The sequence below is a fragment of the Anomaloglossus baeobatrachus genome, chromosome 12 (assembly GCF_048569485.1).
Source record: "Anomaloglossus baeobatrachus isolate aAnoBae1 chromosome 12, aAnoBae1.hap1, whole genome shotgun sequence".
Lineage (NCBI taxonomy): Eukaryota > Metazoa > Chordata > Amphibia > Anura > Aromobatidae > Anomaloglossus > Anomaloglossus baeobatrachus.
The window spans coordinates 15,275,221-15,300,324 of NC_134364.1; the positions used below are offsets into that span (position 1 = coordinate 15,275,221).

General features: G+C 45.1%; 1 protein-coding gene across 1 annotated transcript in view; it reads left to right on the forward strand.

Moving 5' to 3' along the window:
- The window catches only part of C12H14orf132 (chromosome 12 C14orf132 homolog), a 40,961-nt gene that overhangs the window by 10,894 nt on the left and 4,963 nt on the right, over positions 1-25,104 (forward strand). The window lies entirely within an intron of this gene.

Sequence of the window (25,104 nt, forward strand, 5' to 3'; positions counted from 1 at the left end):
TCATGTATCTCTGTATACAGGGAGCTCCCCCTAGTGGTGTCTGCAGACAGGATCTTATCATGTATCTCTGTATACAGGGAGCTCCCCCTAGTGGTGACTGCAGACAGGATCTTATCATGTATCTCTGTATACAGGGAGCTCCCCCTAGTGGTGACTGCAGACAGGATCTTATCATGTATCTCTGTATACAGGGAGCTCCCCCTAGTGGTGACTTCAGACAAGAGCTTATCTTGTATCTCTGTGTACAGAGAATTCCTTCTAATGCCCACAGAATCCGCCGACAATCTTTTATAATGTAACTCCTGACATTTACAACTCCTTTATAAATTGTATTACTGGCATTTTCACCTTTGCCCTACATTTTTGGCACAAGTGACCCAAAACGCACCATTCAGATTATGTAACAAAAGATTTGCTATTAACTATGTGGAAGGATAATGATGTAACCCTGAACTATCCTATAAATCCCCTCATCATCATCTCTCAGCCTGTAACATGCGACCTCTCTTGCCGCTGAGCCATTTGGTGTCTCACACTATATGCATCACATTATAGGCCAGAATGGGGGCTGTCGAGAAGAGACGCGGTGACGGGAATTCAGACTGTCAGCTCTTCATCACGCAATTAAGTTAGGAGCCCATGAAATACGGGAATGGAAAAGTGGAATGGGATGTAAAGTGGTTTTTTATGATTCTATCATTGTGTCATGAAAAGATCTGCAAATCCTCGACATTTCTAATATCTCTGTCTGATCCGAATGCATCAAAACGCTCTTGTTCACATCCATAAGCTAATAGTGACATAATCTGTGCTGCGCGCTGGTCGCATAAGTGCATGGATTGCAGCAAAGCTCAGCTCTGATATTCATGGATCAGGACTGTTTACCCTCTGTATGTAAGTAGGGATTGATTGACTACAACAAGCAAAGATCTTAAAAAATGTAATTTGACCGCCACTACATTGCACAGATTGTTTTTGTAATAGTGCCCTTCCTGCTATAACAATTAGACATTTCAGAAGCTTGCTGCATGTATTTGAGACCTAGAAGTGTAGTTGCGGCACTCTACTTGGTACTAGTAACTAGTGATGAGCGGGCACTACCATGCTCGGGTGCTCAGTACTCGTAACTAGTGATGAGCGGACACTTCCATGCTCGGGTGCTCGGTACTCATAACTAGTGATGAGCGGGCACTACCATGCTCGGGTGCTCAGTACTGGTAACTAGTGATGAGAGGACACTACCATGCTCGGGTGCTCAGTACTGGTAACTAGTGATGAGCGGGCACTACCATGCTCAGGTGCTCTGTACTGGTAACTAGTGATGAGCGGGCACTACCATGCTCGGGTGTTCAGTACTCATAACTAGTGATGAGCGGGCACTACCATGCTCGGGTGCTCAGTACTGGTAACTAGTGATGAGCGGGCACTACCATTCTTTGGTGCTATGTACTGGTAACTAGTGATGAGCGGACACTACCATGCTCGGGTGCTCAGTACTGGTAACTAGTGATGAGCGGGCACTACCATGCTCAGGTGCTCAGTACTGGTAACTAGTGATGAGCGGGCACTACCATGCTCGGGTGCTCAGTACTGGTAACTAGTGATGAGCGGGCACTACCATGCTCGGGTGCTCAGTACTGGTAACTAGTGATGAGCGGGCACTACCATGCTCGGGTGCTCAGTACTCGTAACTAGTGATGAGCGAGCACTACCATGCTCAGGTGCTCAGTACTGGTAACTAGTGATGAGCGGGCACTACCATGCTCAGGTGCTCAGTACTGGTAACTAGTGATGAGCGGGCACTACCATGCTCGGGTGCTCAGTACTGGTAACTAGTGATGAGCGGGCACTACCATGCTCGGGTGCTCAGTACTGGTAACTAGTGATGAGCGGGCACTACCATGCTCAGGTGCTCTGTACTGGTAACTAGTGATGATTGGGCACTACCATGCTCGGGTGCTCAGTACTGGTAACTAGTGATGAGTGGGCACTACCATGCTCAGGTGCTCAGTACTCGTAAGTAGTGATGAGCGGGCACTACCATTCTCGGGTGCTCAGTACTCGTAACTAGTGATGAGCGAGCACTACCATGCTCGGGTGCTCAGTACTGGTAACTAATGATGAGCGGGCATTACCTTGCTCGGATGCTCCGTACTTGTAACTAGTGATGAGCAGGCACTACCATGCTCGGGTGCTCAGTACTCGTAACTACTGATGAGCGGGCACTACCATGCTCGGGTGCTCAGTACTCGTAACTACTGATGAGTGGACACTACCATGCTCGGGTGCTCAGTACTGGTAACTAGTGATGAGCGGGCACTACCATGCTCGGGTGCTCAGTACTGGTAACTAGTGATGAGCGAGCACTACCATGCTCGGGTGCTCAGTACTCGTAACTAGTGATGAGCGGACACTACCATGCTCGGGTGCTCGGTGCTCGTAACCAGTGATGAGCGGGCACTACCATGGTCGGGTGCTCAGTAGTAGTAACTAGTGATGAGTGGGCACTACCATACTCAGGTGCTTATTACTGGTAACTAGTGATGAGCGGGCACTACCATGCTCGGGTGCTCAGTACTCATAACTAGTGATGAGCGGGCACTACCATGCTCGGGTGCTCAGTACTCATAACTAGTGATGAGCGGGCACTACCATGCTCAGTTGCTCAGTACTCGTAACTAGTGATGAGCGGGCACTACCATGCTCAGTTGCTCAGTACTGGTAACTAGTGATGAGCGGGCACTACCATGTTCAGGTGCTCAGTACTAGTAACTAGTGATGAGCGGGCACTACCTTGCTCGGGTGCTCAGTACTGGTAACTAGTGATGAGCGGGCACTACCATGTTCAGGTGCTCAGTACTGGTAACTAGTGATGAGTGGGCACTACCATGCTCGGGTGCTCTGTACTGGTAACTAGTGATGAGTGGGCACTACCATGCTCGGGTGCCCGCTTGTTATGCGCAGTTGAATGCTCGGATGAGCTCAACTCGTGTAATGAGTAAAATGGAAGTCAACGGGGGACTCAAGCGTTTTTCCGGAAGAAGTGCTCTCATCAGTAATGCCCACAAGAGAAAGAGACATCTTATTACCCGTCATAGCTTTGATACAATGTAAAGGAAAGGAAAGTGCCAGAGGTGAGAGCCTCCTTCCTAAATGCCCTAATGATCCGTCCATTCCTGCCCGTCCATCCATCACCAACCTGTTTTTAATGCACGAGGAAAGTTTAGTCTTGAAGAACTGATATTGGAAATCTGTTTAGTAAATAAAAATGTGTTAGTAAATACGATCTGAGTGCTGGATGTGTAACGGCGCCCATGTGGACCATCCATATACACTCGGCGCCCATGTGGACCATCCATATACACTCGGCGCCCATGTGGACCATCCATATACACTCGGCGCCCATGTGGACCATCCATATACGCTCGGCGAAAATGTGTACCATCCATATATGCTCGGTGCCCATATGGACCATCTATATACACTCAGCGCCCATGTGGACCATCCATATACACTCGGCGCCCATGTGGATGATCCATATACACTCGGCGCCCATGTGGACCATCCATATACACTTGGCGCCCATGTGGACCATCCATATACACTTGGCGCCCATGTGGACCATCCATATACGCTCAGTGCCCATGTGGACCATACATATACACTCAGCGCCCATGTGGACCATCCATATACACTCAGCGCCCATGTGGACTATCCATATACACTGGGCGCCCATGTGGACCATCCATATACACTGGGCGCCCATGTGGACCATCCATTTACACTGGGCACCCATGTGAACCATCCATATACACTTGGAGCCCATGTGGACCATCCATATACACTCGGCGCCCATGTGGACCATCCATATACACTCGGCGCCCATGTGGACCATCCATATACACTCAGCGCCCATGTGGACCATCCATATACACTTGGTGCCCATGTGGACCATCCATATACACTCGGTGCCAATGTGGACCATCCATATACGCTCAGTGCCTATGTGGACCATCCATATACACTCAGCGCCCATGTGGACCATCCGTATTCACTTGGTGCATATGTGGACCATCCATATACACTCGGCGCCCATGTGGACCATCCATATACACTCAGCGCCCATGTGGACCATCCATATTCACTTGGTGCCTATGTGGACCATCCATATACACTCGGCGCCCATGTGGACCATCCATATACACTCGGCGCCCATGTGGACCATCCATATACGCTCAGTGCCCATGTGGACCATACATATACACTCAGTGCCCATGTGGACCATCCATATACACTCAGCGCCCATGTGGACTATCCATATACACTGGGCGCCCATGTGGACCATCCATATACACTGGGCGCCCATGTGGACCATCCATATTGTGAGACTGTGACCGGGGTTATCTATGACGGCCGGTATGTCTCGTCCCGGTTGTGCTCACTCCATGATAGAAAGTAGATCCACTCTAGGGTTAATGCTGTTTCCTTACAGGCTTAAGGAAGGGTTAAAAGGAAACAGGAACGAGGGCAGGTGTGCCGGGTGTGAGGGAGTGAACACAACTCCCTGAGTTCTCTGCCGGAAAGGCACATATGTACTATTGTGGACTTTTCTTTGGATAATAAACCGTGTGCTGTGAACCCTGGTGCCTGGATCCCGTGTCTTCTGCAGCGCAGCCGACGACGCTACCTCACATATGGTGGAGAATCGGCGGGCATGCCAGCCCGGTGAGGTGTAGCTTCCATTTCTGGTGACCCGGTAGCACATGTCCTGGATTCAAGCGGCTATACTACAGCCCAAACCCGGCACCCCCATGGAGGACATACTAAAGCAGCTGGCTCAGGCTACTGCACAGCAACAACAGACGAATACACACCTGCTCCGGACGTTGGATCATCAGCAGCAATCCTTGAAATTGCAGGAACAGAGGCACCAAGAACAGATGGTTCTCCTGGCCAAGTCGATCCGGGCCGGACCGGCAGCAACAACCCCGGGACCGGGTGACGACGGCAGCATCCGGAAAGCGGTGAGACAAGCGTTGCAAAAGATGACCCCGGGGGATGACGTGGAAGCGTTCCTGGCGGTGTTTGAGCGGGTGGCCGAGCGGGAAAAACTGCCGACCCCCCAGTGGGCTGAGGTATTGTCGCCCTATCTGACGGGGGAGCCCCAAAAAGCATATCTGGACCTCTGTACCGAGGACGCCTTAGAATACGCAACCCTGAAAGCCGAAATACTTGCTCGGATGGGGGTGAATACATATGTACGGGCTCAGCGGGTAAGTCAGTGGTTCTATGAGGAAGCCAAACCCGTACGCTCCCAGGCCTATGACTTGTTGCATCTCGAAAAAAAGTGGTTGCAGCCTGACACTCTGAGCCCGGCGCAAATGGTAGAAAGGGTAGTTGTTGACCGTTTTGTACGCACTTTACCCGTCATCATTCAACGGTGGGTTGGACAGGGCGACCCAAGTACCCTGGACCAATTAGTATGCCTGGTAGAGCGGCATGTGGCTACGCAGGACTTGATACGGGACACTGAGACTTTGCGTACCGCCCGTCGGTCCGGCCCCTCCAAGCCTAGGGCCAAGGACCCACCGCTGACACCGGTGCGGGAGTCCGCTACCGTCCCGTCTGAGGCCGCACCCTCCGTCCCTGAGGTCCGGAAAACTATGTACCCTAAACGACAACTCGTCAAGGGGGTGTCCTTCCCTATTAGATGTTGGCGGTGCCAGCGGGTGGGACATATGGAAGCCCAGTGTCCACTCACCACGGAGCCCATGGATTGTGGGGTTACCCGGCGGGGTTCAATGTATGCTCAGGTGGTGTGTACCGCTGACCTGGTCTACCCAGAGACTGAGCCCCACTTGTGCCAAATACAGGTGAATGGATGTCCGGTTATAGGATTGTTGGATTCCGGAAGCTTAGTGACCCTTGTGCGATCAACCCTAAGGGCTAAAGTAAAGGCCACAGGACGTACCGTGGGGGTGGTTTGCATACATGGGGACCGCCGAGACTATCCCACGGGGATAGTCACCATCACAGCACCTTGCGGTCAGGTGCAACATGAGGTGGGACTTATTAATACTCTTCCCTATGATGTGATCCTAGGAAGGGATCTGCCCTATTTTTGGACTTTATGGAAGGGACCTCCTAAGTCCCCTCAGATATTGGTCAGTCCGGGACCTGAGCCCTACAATCCTGAATCCGGGACGCCTGCCGTAGGGGTTCCCATGATAGGGACAGAATGTGAACCCGATAGGTCGCCCCTAGAGGTATTGGCAGGAGAGGCTGAGATGGTCGAGCCTATCCCGGAGTTGGAGGCATCCCCGGATACGTTTGGGACAGCCCAACTCCAGGACCCTACATTAATACATGCCCGGAGTCGGGTGACAGTAGTTGACGGGGTGGCACAGCTGCCTGGTGCCCAGGTAAGATACCCCCATTTCGCTCTTAAGCAGGATTTACTCTACCGGGTAGATGAAATACGGGGCGTAGGGGTAGAACAGTTGGTGGTGCCCCAGCCGCATCGCCGGCGGGTCCTCGACTTGGCTCATAAACACCTGATGAGTGGTCACCTAGGGGTCAAGAAAACGCAGGAGCGAATATTGCAAAGGTTCTATTGGCCCGGGGTCTTTGGGGAGGTAAAACGGTTCTGCGAAACCTGCCCGGAGTGTCAGCTTACCGCACCCCTGACCCCCTTTCGCAGTCCGTTGGTACCGTTACCCATTATAGAAGTCCCTTTTGAATGGATAGGGATGGATCTGGTGGGGCCCCTCGTAAAGTCTGCTCGAGGGCACCAACATATCCTAGTGATCGTTGACTATGCCACCCGGTATCCAGAGGCGATACCTCTCAGACATACTGCGGCGAAGCTTATAGCTCGGGAGTTGTTTGCTGTGTTCTGCCGGGTGGGGTTGCCCAAGGAGATCCTTACGGATCAGGGGACCCCATTCATGTCTAAAGTGACCAAAGAGCTATGCCGGCTACTCCAGATCAAGCAGTTGCGTACGTCTGTGTATCATCCTCAAACGGACGGTTTAGTCGAGCGTTTCAATAAAACCCTGAAAACCATGCTAAAAAGGGTGATTTCAAAAGACGGGAAAGACTGGGATATGATGCTTCCCTATTTGATGTTTGCCATACGAGAGGTGCCACAGGCATCCACGGGGTTTTCGCCTTTTGAATTGTTATACGGGCGACATCCCCGGGGATTGTTGGACCTGGCAAAGGAAACATGGGAGCAAGAGCCCACCCCCCATAAAAGTGTGATTGAACACATTTTAGGAATGCAGAACCGCATAAGCGCGGTCATGCCAATTGTGAAGGAGCATTTACAGGAGGCTCAGGCCACGCAAAGCGGCCGCTACAATAGACAAGCCACCGTGCGGACCTTTAATCCCGGGGATCGGCTGTTGGTATTGGTCCCCACGGCGGAGAGTAAATTCCTGGCTCAGTGGCAAGGCCCCTACGAGATAAAGGAAAGAGTCGGGGTGGTTAACTATAAAGTATTGCAGCCCGGTAGGCGGAAACCTGAACAAATATACCATGTTAACCTATTAAAACCTTGGCAGGAACGGGAAAGCCTGATGGTTGATTTTCCCCCATCTCCCTCCTCTTCGTGTCGTTCAAACCCGGCTCCAGCAACCTCCGGAGAGGACGAACCGTAAGTAAGGATTGGAGAAGCCCTCACCAAGCAACAGAGGCGAGAGGCCAGACGGCTGGTTCAGCAGAACCCCGATGTCTTCTCCGAGTTGCCGGGTAGGACCAGTCTGATACGACATGACATTGTCACCGAGCCTCACCTGAAGGTACGCCTGAAGTCATACCGGGTGCCGGAGGCTCGAAGACAAGCCATATCAGAGGAAGTGAAGACAATGCTACGCCTGGGGGTCATCGAAAAATCCCGGAGTGAATGGGCTAGTCCTATTGTCCTAATACCAAAACCCGATGGCTCCTTAAGGTTCTGCAATGACTTTAGGAGATTGAACGAAATATCCTAGTTCGATCTCTACCCCATGCCCCGGGTGGATGAGCTGATTGATAGGCTGGGACAGGCGCGATATTTCACCACGCTCGACCTGACCAAGGGGTACTGGCAGGTGCCCCTGACGGAGTCCGCCAAGGAGAAAACCACTTTTGTTACACTGGAGGGTCTCTTCCACTATGTTGTCTTGCCTTTTGGGTTACATGGCGCTCCGGCCACGTTCCAGAGGTTGGTGGACTTGGTGCTGGAACCCCACCAGGCGTATGCATCAGCGTACCTTGACGACATCATTATTTACAGCTCCGAGTGGCAGACCCACTTGGAACAGGTACAAGCGGTGGTAGACGTGCTTCGAACAGCCGGATTGACAGCCAATCCCAAGAAATGTGCGTTGGGACTCACGGAAGCCCGCTACTTGGGCTACGTAATAGGCCAAGGAGTGATTAAGCCCCAAATTAACAAGGTTGAGGCGATCCAGAAGTGGCCTAGACCCCTGACCACGAAGCAGGTTAGGGCCTTCCTGGGTATCGTGGGGTATTACAGGAGGTTTGTAAAAGATTTTGCAGGACTATCAGCCCCCTTGACGGACCTTCTCAGAGGCAAGAAGTCCGTCATGGTGCGCTGGACTCCACAGGCCGAGGACTCCTTCCGGGCCTTGAAGGGGGTCCTGTGCGGACAGCCCGTTCTGGTCAACCCTGATTTCCGGAAGGAGTTCATAGTACAGACTGACGCCTCGGAGATCGGCCTGGGGGCAGTGCTGTCTCAGGTGGTTCAGGGGGAGGAACACCCCGTCACCTTTTTAAGTAGGAAGCTCACCCCTCCCGACGGAATTATAGCGTAGTGGAGAAGGAGTGCCTGGCGATTAAGTGGGCCTTGGAGTCTCTACGCTATTACCTGCTGGGACGTCAGTTTCGCTTGGTGACGGATCACTCTCCACTGGTCTGGATGAGGTCCGCCAAGGAACGGAATGCCCGGGTTACCCGGTGGTTCCTTTCTCTGCAGAACTTCCGGTTTACGGTTGAACACCGGGCCGGTAGGTTGCAGGGCAACGCCGATGACTTGTCCCGCGGCCCGTGTTTGATGGCAGGAGTTCAACCCCGCTCGCTTGAACTGAGGGGGGGGGTATGTGAGACTGTGACCGGGGTTATCTATGACGGCCGGTATGTCTCGCCCCGGTTGTGCTCACTCCATGATAGAAAGTAACTCCACTCCAGGGTTAATGCTGTTTCCCTACAGGCTTAAGGAAGGGTTAAAAGGAAACAGGAACGAGGGCAGGTGTGCCGGGTGTGAGGGAGTGAACACAACTCCCTGAGTTCTCTGCCGGAAAGGCACATATGTACTATTGTGGACTTTTCTTTGGATAATAAACCGTGTGCTGTGAACCCTGGTGCCTGGATCCCGTGTCTTCTGCTGCGCAGCCGACCACGCTACCTCACAATATACACTGGGCACCCATGTGAACCATCCATATACACTTGGAGCCCATGTGGACCATCCATATACACTCGGTGCCCATGTGGACCATCCATGTACACTCGGCGCCCATGTGGACCATCCATATACATTTTTTTTACTAGCAGTCCTACCTTCATTAAATATTTATTTTTATTAGATAAATTTAAAAATACAAAATAAATATACACTTGGTGCCCATGTGGACCTTCCATATACACTCGGTGCCCATGTGGACCATCCATATACGCTCAGTGCCTATGTGGACCATCCATATACACTCGGCGCCCATGTGGACCATCCATATATACTCGACGCCCATGTGGACCATCCATATACACTCGGCGCCCATGTGGACCATCCAAATACACTTGGAGCCCATGTGGACCATTCATATACACTCAGCGCCTATGTGGACCATCCATATACACTCGGCGCCCATGTGGACCATCCATGTACACTACACGTGGGGAGACCCGCCACTGATGTTTGGGTTTCTATCCCTTGCAGCCAATGAAACGCTCACTTTGGTTTAGGAAGAAGAATCAACCGTCTGTTATTAAATCAAATTCCACTTACCCCTCCTCATTAAAATACCAGAGAGCTCCGAAAAACTGATTTAATGGAATGTGAAAAGATCCTTTGAGCATTTATACATAATTCAGACGCCTCCCGCTCCACAATCTCTGCCATCAGATCTCCTCCATCTGCACAGAATGCAGTGAGTGAGAGCGGAGCGTTGCTTACTATACATCAGCGGATTAATCGATCGACTCAAACCACATGAATTCAAATAGCTTGAAGTCAGCCCCCCCCCCAAAAACCCCCCAAACAAACAAAAAGGCAGCGTCATTTTACACACGGCTCCAGTCAGAGTGGATTAATGACATCAGGAGTGGCCAGGCGGAGTTTTCCATCATGCTGTGTGTGGCACCCCTGAGGCTCTGGTCGCCATAGGGTACTGCACTGTATTGATCATGTATCCAGGGGAGGTCAGTGCCGGTTTCACCATACACAACCACCTACACACAAGGGTTGCCCCTTCCCCACTGTGGACTGGGCTAGGGTCGGGTACCAAAGGGGTTGCCTACAGTGTGGGATTTACAGGATGTCTCACAACTGGGGCCCCAATCCGTTAGTTTAGGACTTGGATGAGGGGAGGAGCAGCCACCAGGGGGAGTTAGGAGTCACACACACAGCACCAAGAGGGAGTTTTCCGGCATGAGTGACAGTGAGCAGACATCTTTCCCGGTAGCTCCAATGGGACATAGGAGTTTAACGGTCGTTGCAGGGATACCGTGTCGGCTCCCCCGGGACCAGTGCATTTCAGGGTGCAGAACCCTAAGGTGGTGCAATTTCAGGTTACACCATCAGACTCTGCCGGACGGAGGGCTTTTATGCCTCTCTGACCACTACAAGTTTCCAGAGCCAAGTGGCACCTAGGACTCCGGGGCCTAGATCACGGTCAGACTCAAGGGGATCCACGCTACTGGCATAGGGAACAATACTCTACCTAGTACGGAAGGGACTCTAAGTAGCTTCAAGACAAAGGGACCCGCACTACAAAGCGCAGCAAGGAAGGGCCCACAGACTACTGCAGCGGTTCCGACCTTCTGTGGATCCGGGATCGTCTGGAGACAATCACGGAGGTGACCGGTACTACTGGACTGGCAACTGAAGTTGTGAGTAAAGACAACTTGAACCCACAGAAACTCTGTTGGCTCGTCCTTACCGGCATTGCTGCCTGGCGCTTTGGTGCCAATGGCCATTATAACCTTCATCATCCACCCGGAGCCCGCTCCGCCTGTGGGGAGTGACACCATCCCGGCTGCCATAACACCTGTCCCGGTGATTAATTCTGCAGCAGCGGCTACTCCCTGGCCGCTTACCGCAGGTGGCGTCACGACAAACTTTCCCAATCACCCCGCTTTCCCCTCCATTTGCTGAATGCCTCAGGGCAACGAAACCGGGCAAGGCCACCCGTGACATCGCCTGACCCGACCCTCAATGGCCCGGCAACAAGTAGGTTAACCACCTGCCCCGTGGGCCGCTACACTCTGCAGCGGTGGTTCAGCGCAGCCAATCAGGGGAGCATTGCAGCCAGCTTAAAAGCTCGAGGCAGGCAGAGGGGCACCATTTCATGTCTTTACAGTATAGGAACAGAATGCACAGATCACTCTATATAGGGGTACAAAAAGTCCAAGATTGGATTGTGTTACACTACTGCACTGGGGAAGGAAATTGAAAATGTTTATGGTACTCTCAATCCAAGCTGAACCTGCAGAATCAGTGTGATAAAGAGGGAGATGGTAGACCTAAAAAGTTAGCCAGATATACAGAGATGTGCTGGACCTGCAGAGTCAGTGGGATATACAGGGAAGTGCTAGACCTGCAGAGTCACTGTGATATACAGGGAAGTTTTGGACTTGCAAAGTCAGTGTGATATACAGAGAGGTGCTGGACCTGCAGACTTATTGTCACATACAGAGAGGTGCTGGACCTACAGAGTCAGTGCAATAAAGAGGGAGGTGGTAGACCTAAAAAGTCAGTGTGATATCCAGGGAGGTTCTGAAGATGCAGACTCAGTGTGATACACAGAAAGGTGCTGGACCTACAGAGATAATGTGATAGAAAAGGACATGCTGGACCTGCAGAGTCAGTGTGATATACAGGAAGAATCTGCACCTGTAGAGTCAGTGTGATATACAGGGAAGTGCTGGACCTGCAGAGTCAGTGTGATATACAGGGAAATACTGGACCTGTAAAGTCCGTGTGATATACAGGAAGAATCTGCACCTGCAGAGTCAGTGTGATATACAGGGGCAGGCTCCTCTCTCCTCCTATACCAGTCTGTCTTGTACTGTTAATGATTGTTGTACGTATACCCTCTCTCACTTGTAAAGCGCCATGGAATAAATGGCGCTATAATAATAAATAATAATAATAATAATAATATACAGGGAAGTGCTGGACCTGCAAAGTCAATGTGATATGCAGGAAGGTTCTGGACCTGCAGAGTTATTGTAATATACAGGGAGGTGCTGGACCTACAGAGTCAGTGTAATATACAGGGAGGTGCTGGACCTGCAGATTCAGAATGATATTCAGGGAGGTTGCTGGACCTGCAGAGTCAGTGTAATATACAGGGAGGTTGCTGGACCTGCAGATTCAGTGTAATATACATTGAGGTGCTGGCCCTGCAGAGCCAGTGTGATATATAGGCAGTGGCTTGATATGCAATGTAATGTACGGTGAAGTGCTGGACCTGCAGTCACTGTGGCTGTGAATACATTGATCTGTGATATATCACAACAGCACCCAAATAACAGAATCTTTTTTTACGTTTTCACATATAGTAATTTCAAACCAGGAGAGCAGTTTAATGCAGTTACTTGCTAGTAAAAAAGAATCCCCAAACCTAGATTTGTGTCTTACACACAGGAAAACCATAAGTTGTTTTTTAAATGCAAATCAAGAATCTCCGGAATCCAAAAATTGACTATGAACTGTCCAATTCACAAAGTGTGCAGCTGATAAGAAGTTTCATTTTTTCACACTTATTTGTTAAAGTAGTCAAATATCATAGTAATCCAATATATGACCTTTACATGTCAACATAATACTGCTGCTGGTTACCATAGGAGCAGTATTATAGTAGTTATATACTTGTACATAAAAGCAGTATTATTGTAGTTATATTCTTGTACATAGGAGCAGTATTATAGTAGTTATATTCTTGTACATAGAGGCAGTATTATAGTAGTTATATTCTTGTACATAGGGGCAGTATTATAGTTGTTATATTCTTGTACATAGGGGGCAATATTATAGTAGTTATAGTCTTGTACATAGGGGCAGTATTATAGTAGTTATATTCTTGTACATAGGGGCAGTATTATAGTAGTTATATATTTTTACATAGGGGCAGTATTATTGTAGTTATATTCTTGTATACAGTTAGGTCCAGAAATATTTGGACAGTGACACAAGTTTTGTTATTTTAGCTGTTTACAAAAACATGTTCAGAAATACAATTATATATATAATATGGGCTGAAAGTGCACACTCCCAGCTGCAATATGAGAGTTTTCACATCCAAATTGGAGAAAGGGTTTAGGAATCATAGCTCTGTAATGCATAGCCTCCTCTTTTTCAAGGGACCAAAAGTAATTGGACAAGGGACTCTAAGGGCTGCAATTAACTCTGAAGGCGTCTTCCTCGTTAACCTGTAATCAATGAAGTAGTTAAAAGGTCTGGGGTTGATTACAGGTGTGTGGTTTTGCATTTGGAAGCTGTTGCTGTGACCAGACAACATGCGGTCTAAGGAACTCTCAATTGAGGTGAAGCAGAACATCCTGAGGCTGAAAAAAAAGAAAAAATCCATCAGAGAGACAGCAGACATGCTTGGAGTAGCAAAATCAACAGTCGGGTACATTCTGAGAAAAAAGGAATTGACTGGTGAGCTTGGGAACTCAAAAAGGCCTGGGCATCCACGGATGACAACAGTGGTGGATGATCGCCGCATACTTTCTTTGGTGAAGAAGAACCCGTTCACAACATCAACTGAAGTCCAGAACACTCTCAGTGAAGTAGGTGTATCTGTCTCTAAGTCAACAGTAAAGAGAAGACTCCATGAAAGTAAATACAAAGGGTTCACATCTAGATGCAAACCATTCATCAATTCCAAAAATAGACAGGCCAGAGTTACATTTGCTGAAAAACACCTCATGAAGCCAGCTCAGTTCTGGAAAAGTGTTCTATGGACAGATGAGACAAAGATCAACCTGTACCAGAATGATGGGAAGAAAAAAGTTTGGAGACGAAAGGGAACGGCACATGATCCAAGGCAAAACATGGTGGAGGCAACGTGATGGCATGGGCATGCATGGCTTTCAATGGCACTGGGTCACTTGTGTTTATTGATGACATAACAGCAGACAAGAGTAGCCGGATGAATTCTGAAGTGTTCCGGGATATACTTTCAGCCCAGATTCAGCCAAATGCCGCAAAGTTGATCGGACGGCGCTTCATAGTACAGATGGACAATGACCCCAAGCATACAGCCAAAGCTACCCAGGAGTTCATGAGTGCAAAAAAGTGGAACCTTCTGCAATGGCCAAGTCAATCACCAGATCTTAACCCAATTGAGCATGCATTTCACTTGCTCAAATCCAGACTTAAGACGGAAAGACCCACAAACAAGCAAGACCTGAAGGCTGCGGCTGTAAAGGCCTGGCAAAGCATTAAGAAGGAGGAAACCCAGCGTTTGGTGATGTCCATGGGTTCCAGACTTAAGGCAGTGATTGCCTCCAAAGGATTCGCAACAAAATATTGAAAATAAAAATATTTTGTTTGGGTTTGGTTTATTTGTCCAATTACTTTTGACCTCCTAAAATGTGGAGTGTTTGTAAAGAAATGTGTACAATTCCTACAATTTCTATCAGATATTTTTGTTCAAACCTTCAAATTAAACGTTACAATCTGCACTTGAATTCTGTTGTAGAGATTTCATTTCAAATCCAATGTGGTGGCATGCAGAGCCCAACTCGCCAAAATTGTATCACTGTCCAAATATTTCTGGACCTAACTGTATATGGGGCAGTATTATATTAGTTATATTCTTGTACATAGGAGCAGTATTATAGTAGTAGTATTATTGTACATAGGAGCAGTATTATAGTAGTTATATTCTTGTACATAGGCACAGTATTATAGTAGTTATATTCCTGTACATAGGGGGCAGCATTATAGTAGTTATATTCTTGCACATAGGTTGAAGTATTATAGTATTATAGTAGTTATATTCTTGTACATAGGGGCAGTATTATAGTAGTTATATTCTTGTACATAGGGGCAGTATTATAGTTGTTATATTCTTGTACATAGGGGGCAATATTATAGTAGTTATAGTCTTGTACATAGGGGCAGTATTATAGTAGTTATATTCTTGTACATAGGGGCAGTATTATAGTAGTTATATACTTTTACATAGGGGCAGTATTATTGTAGTTATATTCTTGTATATATGGGGCAGTATTATATTAGTTATATTCTTGTACATAGGAGCAGTATTATAGTAGTAGTATTATTGTACATAGGAGCAGTATTATAGTAGTTATATTCTTGTACATAGGCACAGTATTATAGTAGTTATATTCCTGTACATAGGGGGCAGTATTATAGTAGTTATATTCTTGAACATAGGTTGAAGTATTATAGTAGTTATATTCTTGTACATAGGGGCAGTATTATAGTAGTTATATTCCTGTGCATAGGGACAGTATTATAGTAGTTAAATTCTTGTACATAGGGGCAGTATTATAGCAGTTATATTCTTGTACATAGGTGGCAGTATTATAGTAGTTATATTCTTGTACATAGGCACAGTATTATAGTAGTTATAATGCTGACCCCTATATACAAGAATATATTAGTTATATTCTTGTACAGAGGGGCAGTATTATAGTAGTTATATTCTTGTACATAGGCACAGTATTATAGTAGTTATATTGCTGTTCATAGGGGGCAGTATTATAGTAGTTATATTCTTGTATATAGGGGGCAGCATTATATTAGTTATATTCTTGTACATAGGAACAGTATTATAGTAGTAATATTATTGTACATAGGCGCAGTATTATAGTAGTTATATTCTTGTACATAGGCACAGTATTATAGTAGCAGGTCTGGGGACTGGGATGGCCATTCCAGAACGTTGTAATTGTTCCTCTGCATGAATGCCTGAGTAGATTTTGAGCGGTGTTTTGGATCATTGTCTTGCTGAAATATCCATCCCCTGCGTAACTTCAACTTCGTCACTGATTCTTGCACATTATTGTCAAGAATCTGCTGATATTGAGTTGAATCCATGCGACCCTCAACTTTAACAAGATTCCCGGTGCCGGCATTGGCCACACAGCCCCAAAGCATGATGGGACCTCCACCAAATTTTACTGTGGGTAGCAAGTGCTTTTCTTGGAATGCCGTGTTTTTTTGCCTCCATGCATAACGCCTTTTTGTATGACTAAACAACTCAATCTTTGTTTCATCAGTCCACAGGACCTTCTTCCAAAATGTAACTGGCTTGTCCAAATGTGCTTTTGCATACCTCAGGCGACTCTGTTTGTGGCGTGCTTGCAGAAACGGCTTCTTTCGCATCACTCTCCCATACAGCTTCTCCTTGTGCAACGTGCGCTGTATTGTTGACCGATGCACAGTGACACCATCTGCAGCAAGATGATGCTGCAGGTCTTTGGAGGTGGTCTGTGGATTGTCCTTGACTGTTCTCACCATTCTTCTTCTCTGCCTTTCTGATATTTTTCTTGGCCTGCCACTTCTGGGCTTAACAAGAACTGTACCTGTGTTCTTCCATTTCGTTACTATGTTCCTCACAGTGGAAACTGACAGTTTAAATCTCTGAGACAACTTTTTGTACCTTCCCCTGAACAACTATGTTGCATAATCTTTGTTTTCAGATCATTTGAGAGTTGTTTTGAGGAGCCCATGATGCCACTCTTCATAGGAGATTCAAATAGGAGAACAACTTGCAAGTGGCCACCTTAAATACCTTTTCTCATGATTGGATACACCTGCCTATGAAGTGCAAAGCTCAATGAGGTTACAAAACCAATTTAGTGCTTTAGTAAGTCAGTAAAAAGTAGTTAGGAGTGTTCAAATCAAGAAATTGATAAGGGTGCCCATACTTTTGCACCGGTCAAATTTTGTTTGAATGCGGATTGCACATTTTCTGTTAGTGCAATAAACCTCATTTCAATCCAGAAATATTCCTCAGTCCATCAGTTATTAGATATATGAAGCTGAAATAGCAAAAACCCAAATTGTTATAAAGGAAAAAGGTTAACATTAATAGGGGTGCACAAACTTTTTCATATGACTGTATAGTCTTGTACATAGGAGCAGTATTATAGTAGATATATTCTTGTACATAGGGGGGAGTATTATAGTAGTTATATTCTTGTACATAGGGGCAGTATTATTGTAGTTATATTCTTGTACATAGAAGCAGTATTATAGTAGTTATATTCTTGTACATAGGGGCAGTATTATAGTAGTTATATTCTTGTACATAGGGGGCAGTATTATAGTAGTTATATTCTTGTACATAGGGGGCAGTATTATAGCAGTTATATTCTTGTACATAGGAGCAGTATTATAGTAGTTATATTCTTGTACATAGAAGTAGTATTATAGTAGTTATATTCTTGTATGTAGGGGGCAATATTATAGTAGTTATATTGTTGTACATACGAGCAGTATTATAGTAGATATATTCTTATACATAGGGGCAGTATTATAGTAGTTATATTCTTGTACATAGGGGGCAGTATTATAGTAGTTATATTCTTGTACATAGGGGCAGTATTATAGTAGTTATATTCTTGTACATAGGAGCAGTATTATAGCAGTTATATTCTTGTCCATAGGAGCAGTATTATAGTAGTTATATTCTTGTACATAGGGGCAGTATTATAGTAGTTATATTCTTGTATGTAGGGGGCAATATTATAGTAGATATATTATTATACATAGGGGCAGTATTATAGTAGTTATATTCTTGTACATAGAGGGCAGTATTATAGTAGTTATATTCTTGTACATAGGAGCAGTATTATAGCAGTTATATTCTTGTACATAGGGGGCAGTATTATAGTAGTTATATTCTTGCACATAGAGGGCAGTATTATAGTAGTTATATTCTTGTACATAGGAGCAGTATTATAGCAGTTATATTCTTGTCCATAGGAGCAGTATTATAGTAGTTATATTCTTGTACATAGGGGCAGTATTATAGTAGTTATATTCTTGTATGTAGGGGGCAATATTATAGTAGATATATTCTTATACATAGGGGCAGTATTATAGTAGTTATATTCTTGTACATAGAGGGCAGTATTATAGTAGTTATATTCTTGTACATAGGAGCAGTATTATAGCAGTTATATTCTTGTACATAGGGGGCAGTATTATAGTAGTTATCTTTTTCTACGTAGGGATATTATTAGTCGGGAGATAACACATGTGCGAATCTTGGCCAGAGATAATGGATATTTTCCATTACACATCGTATCAGCCGGACCCTTCATCATTATATACAGGGCTGCAGTAAGGATCAGGTAACAGGCGGTTCGTTATATCCTCTGATGGGGATGAGACTCCAGCTGGAGCGCTCCAGATACATTAAGAATAAGCTCCGCTAATTGTGGGGGAGGGGCGCAATGTTGGGTTATTATTATATCTTACTGATGGGAATGATTTATGACTATAATCTCTGCCTCCGAAATTCAAACCTAGAGGTGAAAGCTCAGAGTGATCTGCGTAAATGGATTTTATGGGGCTCGATAGGGAATGATGTGGATGTAGGTGAGGTCGGGAATATTTATACAATTCATATAGAAATTGAGTCTCCCCCAATTCAATTTTTTTTTTCTGATCATCAACTGATCAAAAATAATTTCCATCGGCAAAAGGAGAAAACAGCAAGGTTTCGGTTCACGGCTTCCGCTGTCATTTACATGATTTATTTTTGCTGTCAAAGGTTGGAAACTGTTAGCGGAAAGATGAAATATTCCTAGTATCTGGCGGATATCGGCAGCACTCGGGCAGCACACAGCTCATTCTGAGGAAGAAAGACACGTTATTGTGGTTTTCAGAAAATCACAATCAACTGAAATAATGTCTAAAGATTTTTTAATACGGGACACAGAACTGTTTTACTATTCCTATCGCATGCAAAAGTTTGTGCACCCCTGGTCCAAATTACTCTTATTGTGAACAGTTAAGCAAGTAAAAGATGCAATGATCTCTAAAGGGCAGAAATGTAAAGATGACACATTTACTTTGTATTTTAGGCAAAAAAGAAATATTTTCATCTTCTAAATTTTTAAGTGAACAACAGAAAATGAGCAGAAGCAAAAGTTTGTGCACCCTGAGTGGTTAGTGCCTTGTAGCACCCACTTTGGCAGTGTCCCAGCTTGTAAACGCTTTTTGTAGCAGCCAAGAGTCTTTCAATTCTTGTTTGAGAGATTTTCCTCCATTCATCCTTGAACACATCTTCTAGCTCTGTGAGACTCCTGGCTCGTCTTGCATGCTCTGCTCTTCCTTTGAGATGTCTTCCAGTTCTGTGAGATTTCTGGCTCCTCTTGCATGCTCTGCTCTTCCTTGGAGACATCTTCCAGTTCTGTGAGATTCCTGGCTCGTCTTGAATGCACTGCTCTTCCTTGGAGACATCTTCCAGTTCTGTGAGATTCCTGGCTCATCTTGCATTCTCTGCTCTTCCTTGGAGACATCTTCCAGTTCTGTGAGATTCCTGGCTTGTCTTGAATGCACTGCTCTTCCTTGGAGACATCTTCCAGTTCTGTGAGATTCCTGGCTCATCTTGCATTCTCTGCTCTTCCTTGGAGACATCTTCCAGTTCTGTGAAATTCCTGGCTCGTCTTGAATGCACTGCTCTTCCTTGGAGACATCTTCCAGTTCTGTGAGATTCCTGGCTTGTCATGCATGCATTGCTCTTCCTTGGAGACGTCTTCCCGTTCTGTGAGATTCCTGGCTCGTCTTGCATTCTCTGCTCTTCCTTGGAGATATCTTCCAGTTCTGTGAGATTCCTGGCCTGTCATGCATGCACTGCTGTTCCTTGGAGACGTCTTCTTGTTCTGTGAGATTCGTGGTTTGGCTTGCATGCACTGCCCCTGCTCTTCCTTGGACATGTTTTCCAGTTGTGGGATTCCTGGCTTGTCTTGCATGCACTGATCTTCCTTGGAGACGTCTTCCAGTTCTATTAGATTCCTGGATCGTCTTGAATGTTTGACACCCCAGACTCTATCAGGGTGCCACAGGGAACTGCACCCCTTTCTCTTATGGTGCAGAACTCACCCTCCATGGTTCTGGGTTCCTACACACTGGTATTGCTTTCATCAGCACTCAAATCCTAACCACACCTCACACCACACCCTGTCAGGCACACCAGTGGGTGGTCTAGCTGGAAAAGGGCCACCCATCTAGGGGTTAAGCAGACTGGTGGGAGGGAGGAAGTCAGTTGAGTAGTAGCCCTCAGAGAGTGAGGAGCTGAGGGAGTGGTAGCTCCTTGTGTGACCTTGGTTAGGTCGCAGACGGTGGTCTGGGACCAGAGGAGTCAGAGTCCCGGTCGCAGGGTATTGGAAATGGGGTGTACTGACTTAGTTTTGGAGAATGGTCAGCACCGGAAAGTCCAGTAAACGGACTAGTACCGAGCACGGCGGGATACAGGACCCTAGATCGGGGAGTAGCTTCACGCAACCTGGTAATTAACCTGTGGAGGATAGTCTCTTTATGAACTTTCCCCAAGAGCTCAAAGATCGAAGGCACCAACACGAGGGGGATAGGGGATAGGGCTTTCCAGCTTATGTGGCCCACTGAAATCCCAAGTGTCAGCCATCGAGAGCACAGCTCCACTATATCATTATTGGGAGTGGGACCCTGACAGCTTCAGGCCGAAGGGTCACTTAGGAAAATCGATATAATTGTGCATGGAGGCAGGCCCCGGACCACTAAGCAGTACCAGCGAGGACGAATTCCCGGACGAAATCCCCCGAGTGGCAGCGGCACCCAGAGACTTGGTTTACTTCTGTGTCAGAGTCTGCTTAATGATTGTACCAATGTCTACACAACCTGAGTGAGTATGCTGCACACCTGGTGTCCTGCCTGCCCCACAGCCCGCACCATGCCATCCTCTCACCTATTCTCTAGAATTCTGGGGTCTCCCCTAACGATGGAGGGAACATTATCTGGCTGCCCCACTCCATCTCCCACAAGTGGCAGCAGCGGTACTTCCCTTACCGCGAACCACAGGAGACGTCACAAACTCTCCCTTGTAAATAACTCCCCCTTTACATTTGAGGTGGCCGCAAGCCCCCGGGTCCGGAGACCCTCGAGCCACAGCAACCCCGGATCCGAGCAGTTCGACTGCTGCAGGGGCGGCACAAATTCACTTCTTTTTTGAGCTCTAGCCACAGATTTTCAATGATGTTCAGATCAGGGGACTATGAGGCCATTGTAAAACCCTTCAGCTTGCACATTTTGAGGTCGTCTATTGTGGATTTTAACATGTGTTTAGGATAATTTTCCATTTGCAGAAACCATCCTCTTTTTCTCCTCTTTTCATCCTCTTTTTCTCTTCTTTTCATCCTCTTTTCCTCCTCTTTTTTTCCTCTTTTCTCCTTCAGCTTTTTTACAGGTGGAGTTCTATTTGCATCAAGGATTTGTTGAAATTTCATTGAATCCATTCTTCCCTCTTCCCGTGAAATATTCATGTGCCATTGGCTGCAACACAACCCCAAAGCATGACTGATCCCCCCCAATGCTTAATATTTGGCAAGATGTTCTTTTCCTGTAATTCTGTCCCCTTCTTTCTCCACACACACCTTTGATCATTGTGGTCAGAGTTCTTTTTTAACCTCATCGGTCCACAGGACTTGTTTCCACAATTCATCAGGTTTGTTTGTATGTTCTTTTGCAGACTTTTGACTCTGAGTTTTATGGTGAGGACACAGTACAAGTTTTCTTCTGATGACTCTTCCCTGAAGGCCATATTTGTGCAGGTGTCTCTGAACAGTAGAACAATGTACCACAACTCCAGAGTCTGCTAAATCTTCCTGGAGGTCTTTTGCAGTCATGCAGGGGCTCTGATTTGACTCTAGCAATACTACTAGCAGCTATCAGAGATATTTTGCTTGGTCTTCCAGACCTTATCTTGACCTCCAATGTTACTGGTAATATTTACTAATTACATTTTGAACTGTGGAAAGAGCAACTTGTAAATGCTTTTCAATCTTCTTATAGCCTTCTCCTGCTTTTTGGTCCTCCATCATTTTCATTTTCAGAGTGCTAGGCAGCTGCTTAGAAGAACCCATGGCAGCTGTTTCTTGGCACCAGGTTAGAGGAGACTGGGTTATTATAAATCTGTGAAATTTGCATCACCTGATGATAGTGAACAAGACAAAATCCTAAAAGTATAATTAAGGTCTGAAATTTTGGTCAGAGTTATCTCAGCACATAAATCTCCAAGGGTGCACAAACCTTTGCATTGGCCCATTTTCCTTTTTGTAATTTTTCAAATGTAAAAGATGAGACTATAATATATATATATATATAAATATATACTTTTTTTCTTTTTACTTAAAAGGAAATGTTTGATCTGTAACGTTATGCCATTTAAAGATCATTTCATCTTCAGCTCGCTTAACTGTTCACAATGACAGTAATTTTGACCAGGGGTGCCCAAACATTTGCATGCCACTGTAACTACTATGATACTGCCCCCTATGTGAAAGTTTGTCATTACTATAATACTGCTCCTATGTACAAGAATAGAACTACGATAATACTGCCCCTATGTACAAGAATATAACTACTATAATACTGCCCCTATGTACAAGAATATAACTACTATAATACTGCCCCTATGTACAAGAATATAACTACTATAATACTGCCCCTATGTACAAGAATATAACTACTATAATACTGCCCCTATGTACAAGAATATAACTACTATAATACTGCCCCTATGTACAAGAATATAACTACTATAATACTGCTCCTATGTACAGGAATATAACTACTATAATACTGCCTCTATGTACAAGAATATAACTACTATAATACTGCTCCTATGTACAAGAATAGAACTACGATAATACTGCCCCTATGTACAAGAATATAACTACTATAATACTGCCCCTATGTACAAGAATATAACTACTATAATACTGCCCCTATGTACAAGAATATAACTACTATAATACTGCCCCTATGTACAAGAATATAACTACTATAATACTGCCCCTATGTACAAGAATATAACTACTATAATACTGCCCCTATGTACAAGAATATAACTACTATAATACTGCCCCCTATGTACAGAATATAACTACTATAATACTGCCCCTATGTACAAGAATATAACTACTATAATACTGCCCCTATGTACAAGAATATAACTACTATAATACTGCTCCTATGTACAGGAATATAACTACTATAATACTGCCCCTATGTACAAGAATATAACTACTATAATACTGCTCCTATGTACAGGAATATAACTACTATAATACTGCCCTTATGTTCAGGAATATAACTACTATAATACTGCCCCCTATGTACAAGAATATAACTACTATAATACTGCCCCTACGTACAAGAATATAACTACTATAATACTGCTCCTATGTACAGGAATATAACTACTATAATACTGCCTCTATGTACAAGAATATAACTACTATAATACTGCCCCTATGTACAAGAATATAACTACTATAATACTGCTCCTATGTACAGGAATATAACTACTATAATACTGCCCCCTATGTACAAGAAAATAACTACTATAATACTGCCCCTATGTACAAGAATATAACTACTATAATACTGCCCCCTATGTACAAGAATATAACTATTATAATACTGCCCCTATGTACAAGAATATAACTACTATAATACTGCCCCTACGTACAAGAATATAACTACGATAATATTGCCCTCTATGTACAAGAATATAACTACTATAATACTGCCCCTATGTACAAGAATATAACTACTATAATACTGCCCCCTATGTACAAGAATATAACTACTATAATACTGCCCCTATGTACAGGAATATAACTACGATAATATTGCCCTCTATGTACAAGAATATAACTACTATAATACTGCCCCTATGTACAAGAATATAACTACTATAATACTGCCCCCTATGTACAAGAATATAACTACTATAATACTGCCCCCTATGTACAAGAATATAACTACTATAATACTGCCCCTATGTACAAGAATATAACTATTATAATACTGCCCCTATGTACAAGAATATAACTACTATAATACTGCCCCCTATGTACAAGAATATAACTACTATAATACTGCCCCTATGTACAGGAATATAACTACGATAATATTGCCCTCTATGTACAAGAATATAACTACTATAATACTGCCCCTATGTACAAGAATATAACTACTATAATATTGCCCTCTATGTACAAGAATATAACTACTATAATACTGCCCCTATGTACAGGAATATAACTACTATAATACTGCCCCTATGTACAAGAATATAACTACTATAATACTGCTCCTATGTACAGGAATATAACTACTATAATACTGCCCCTACGTACAAGAATATAACTACCATAATACTTCCCTTATGTTCAGGAATATAACTACTATAATACTGCCCCCTATGTACAAGAATATAACTACTATAATACTGCCCCTATGTACAAGAATATAACTACTATAATACTGCCCCTACGTACAAGAATATAACTACTATAATACTGCTCCTATGTACAGGAATATAACTACTATAATACTGCCCCTACGTACAGGAATATAGCTACTATAATATTGCCCCTATGTACAAGAATATAACTACGATAATATTGCCCTCTATGTACAAGAATATAACTACTATAATACTGCCCCTATGTACAAGAATATAACTACTATAATACTGCCCCCTATGTACAAGAATATAACTACTATAATACTGCCCCTATGTACAAGAATATAACTACTATAATACTGCTCCTATGTACAAGAATATAACTACTATAATACTGCCCCCTATGTACAAGAATATAACTACTATAATACTGCCC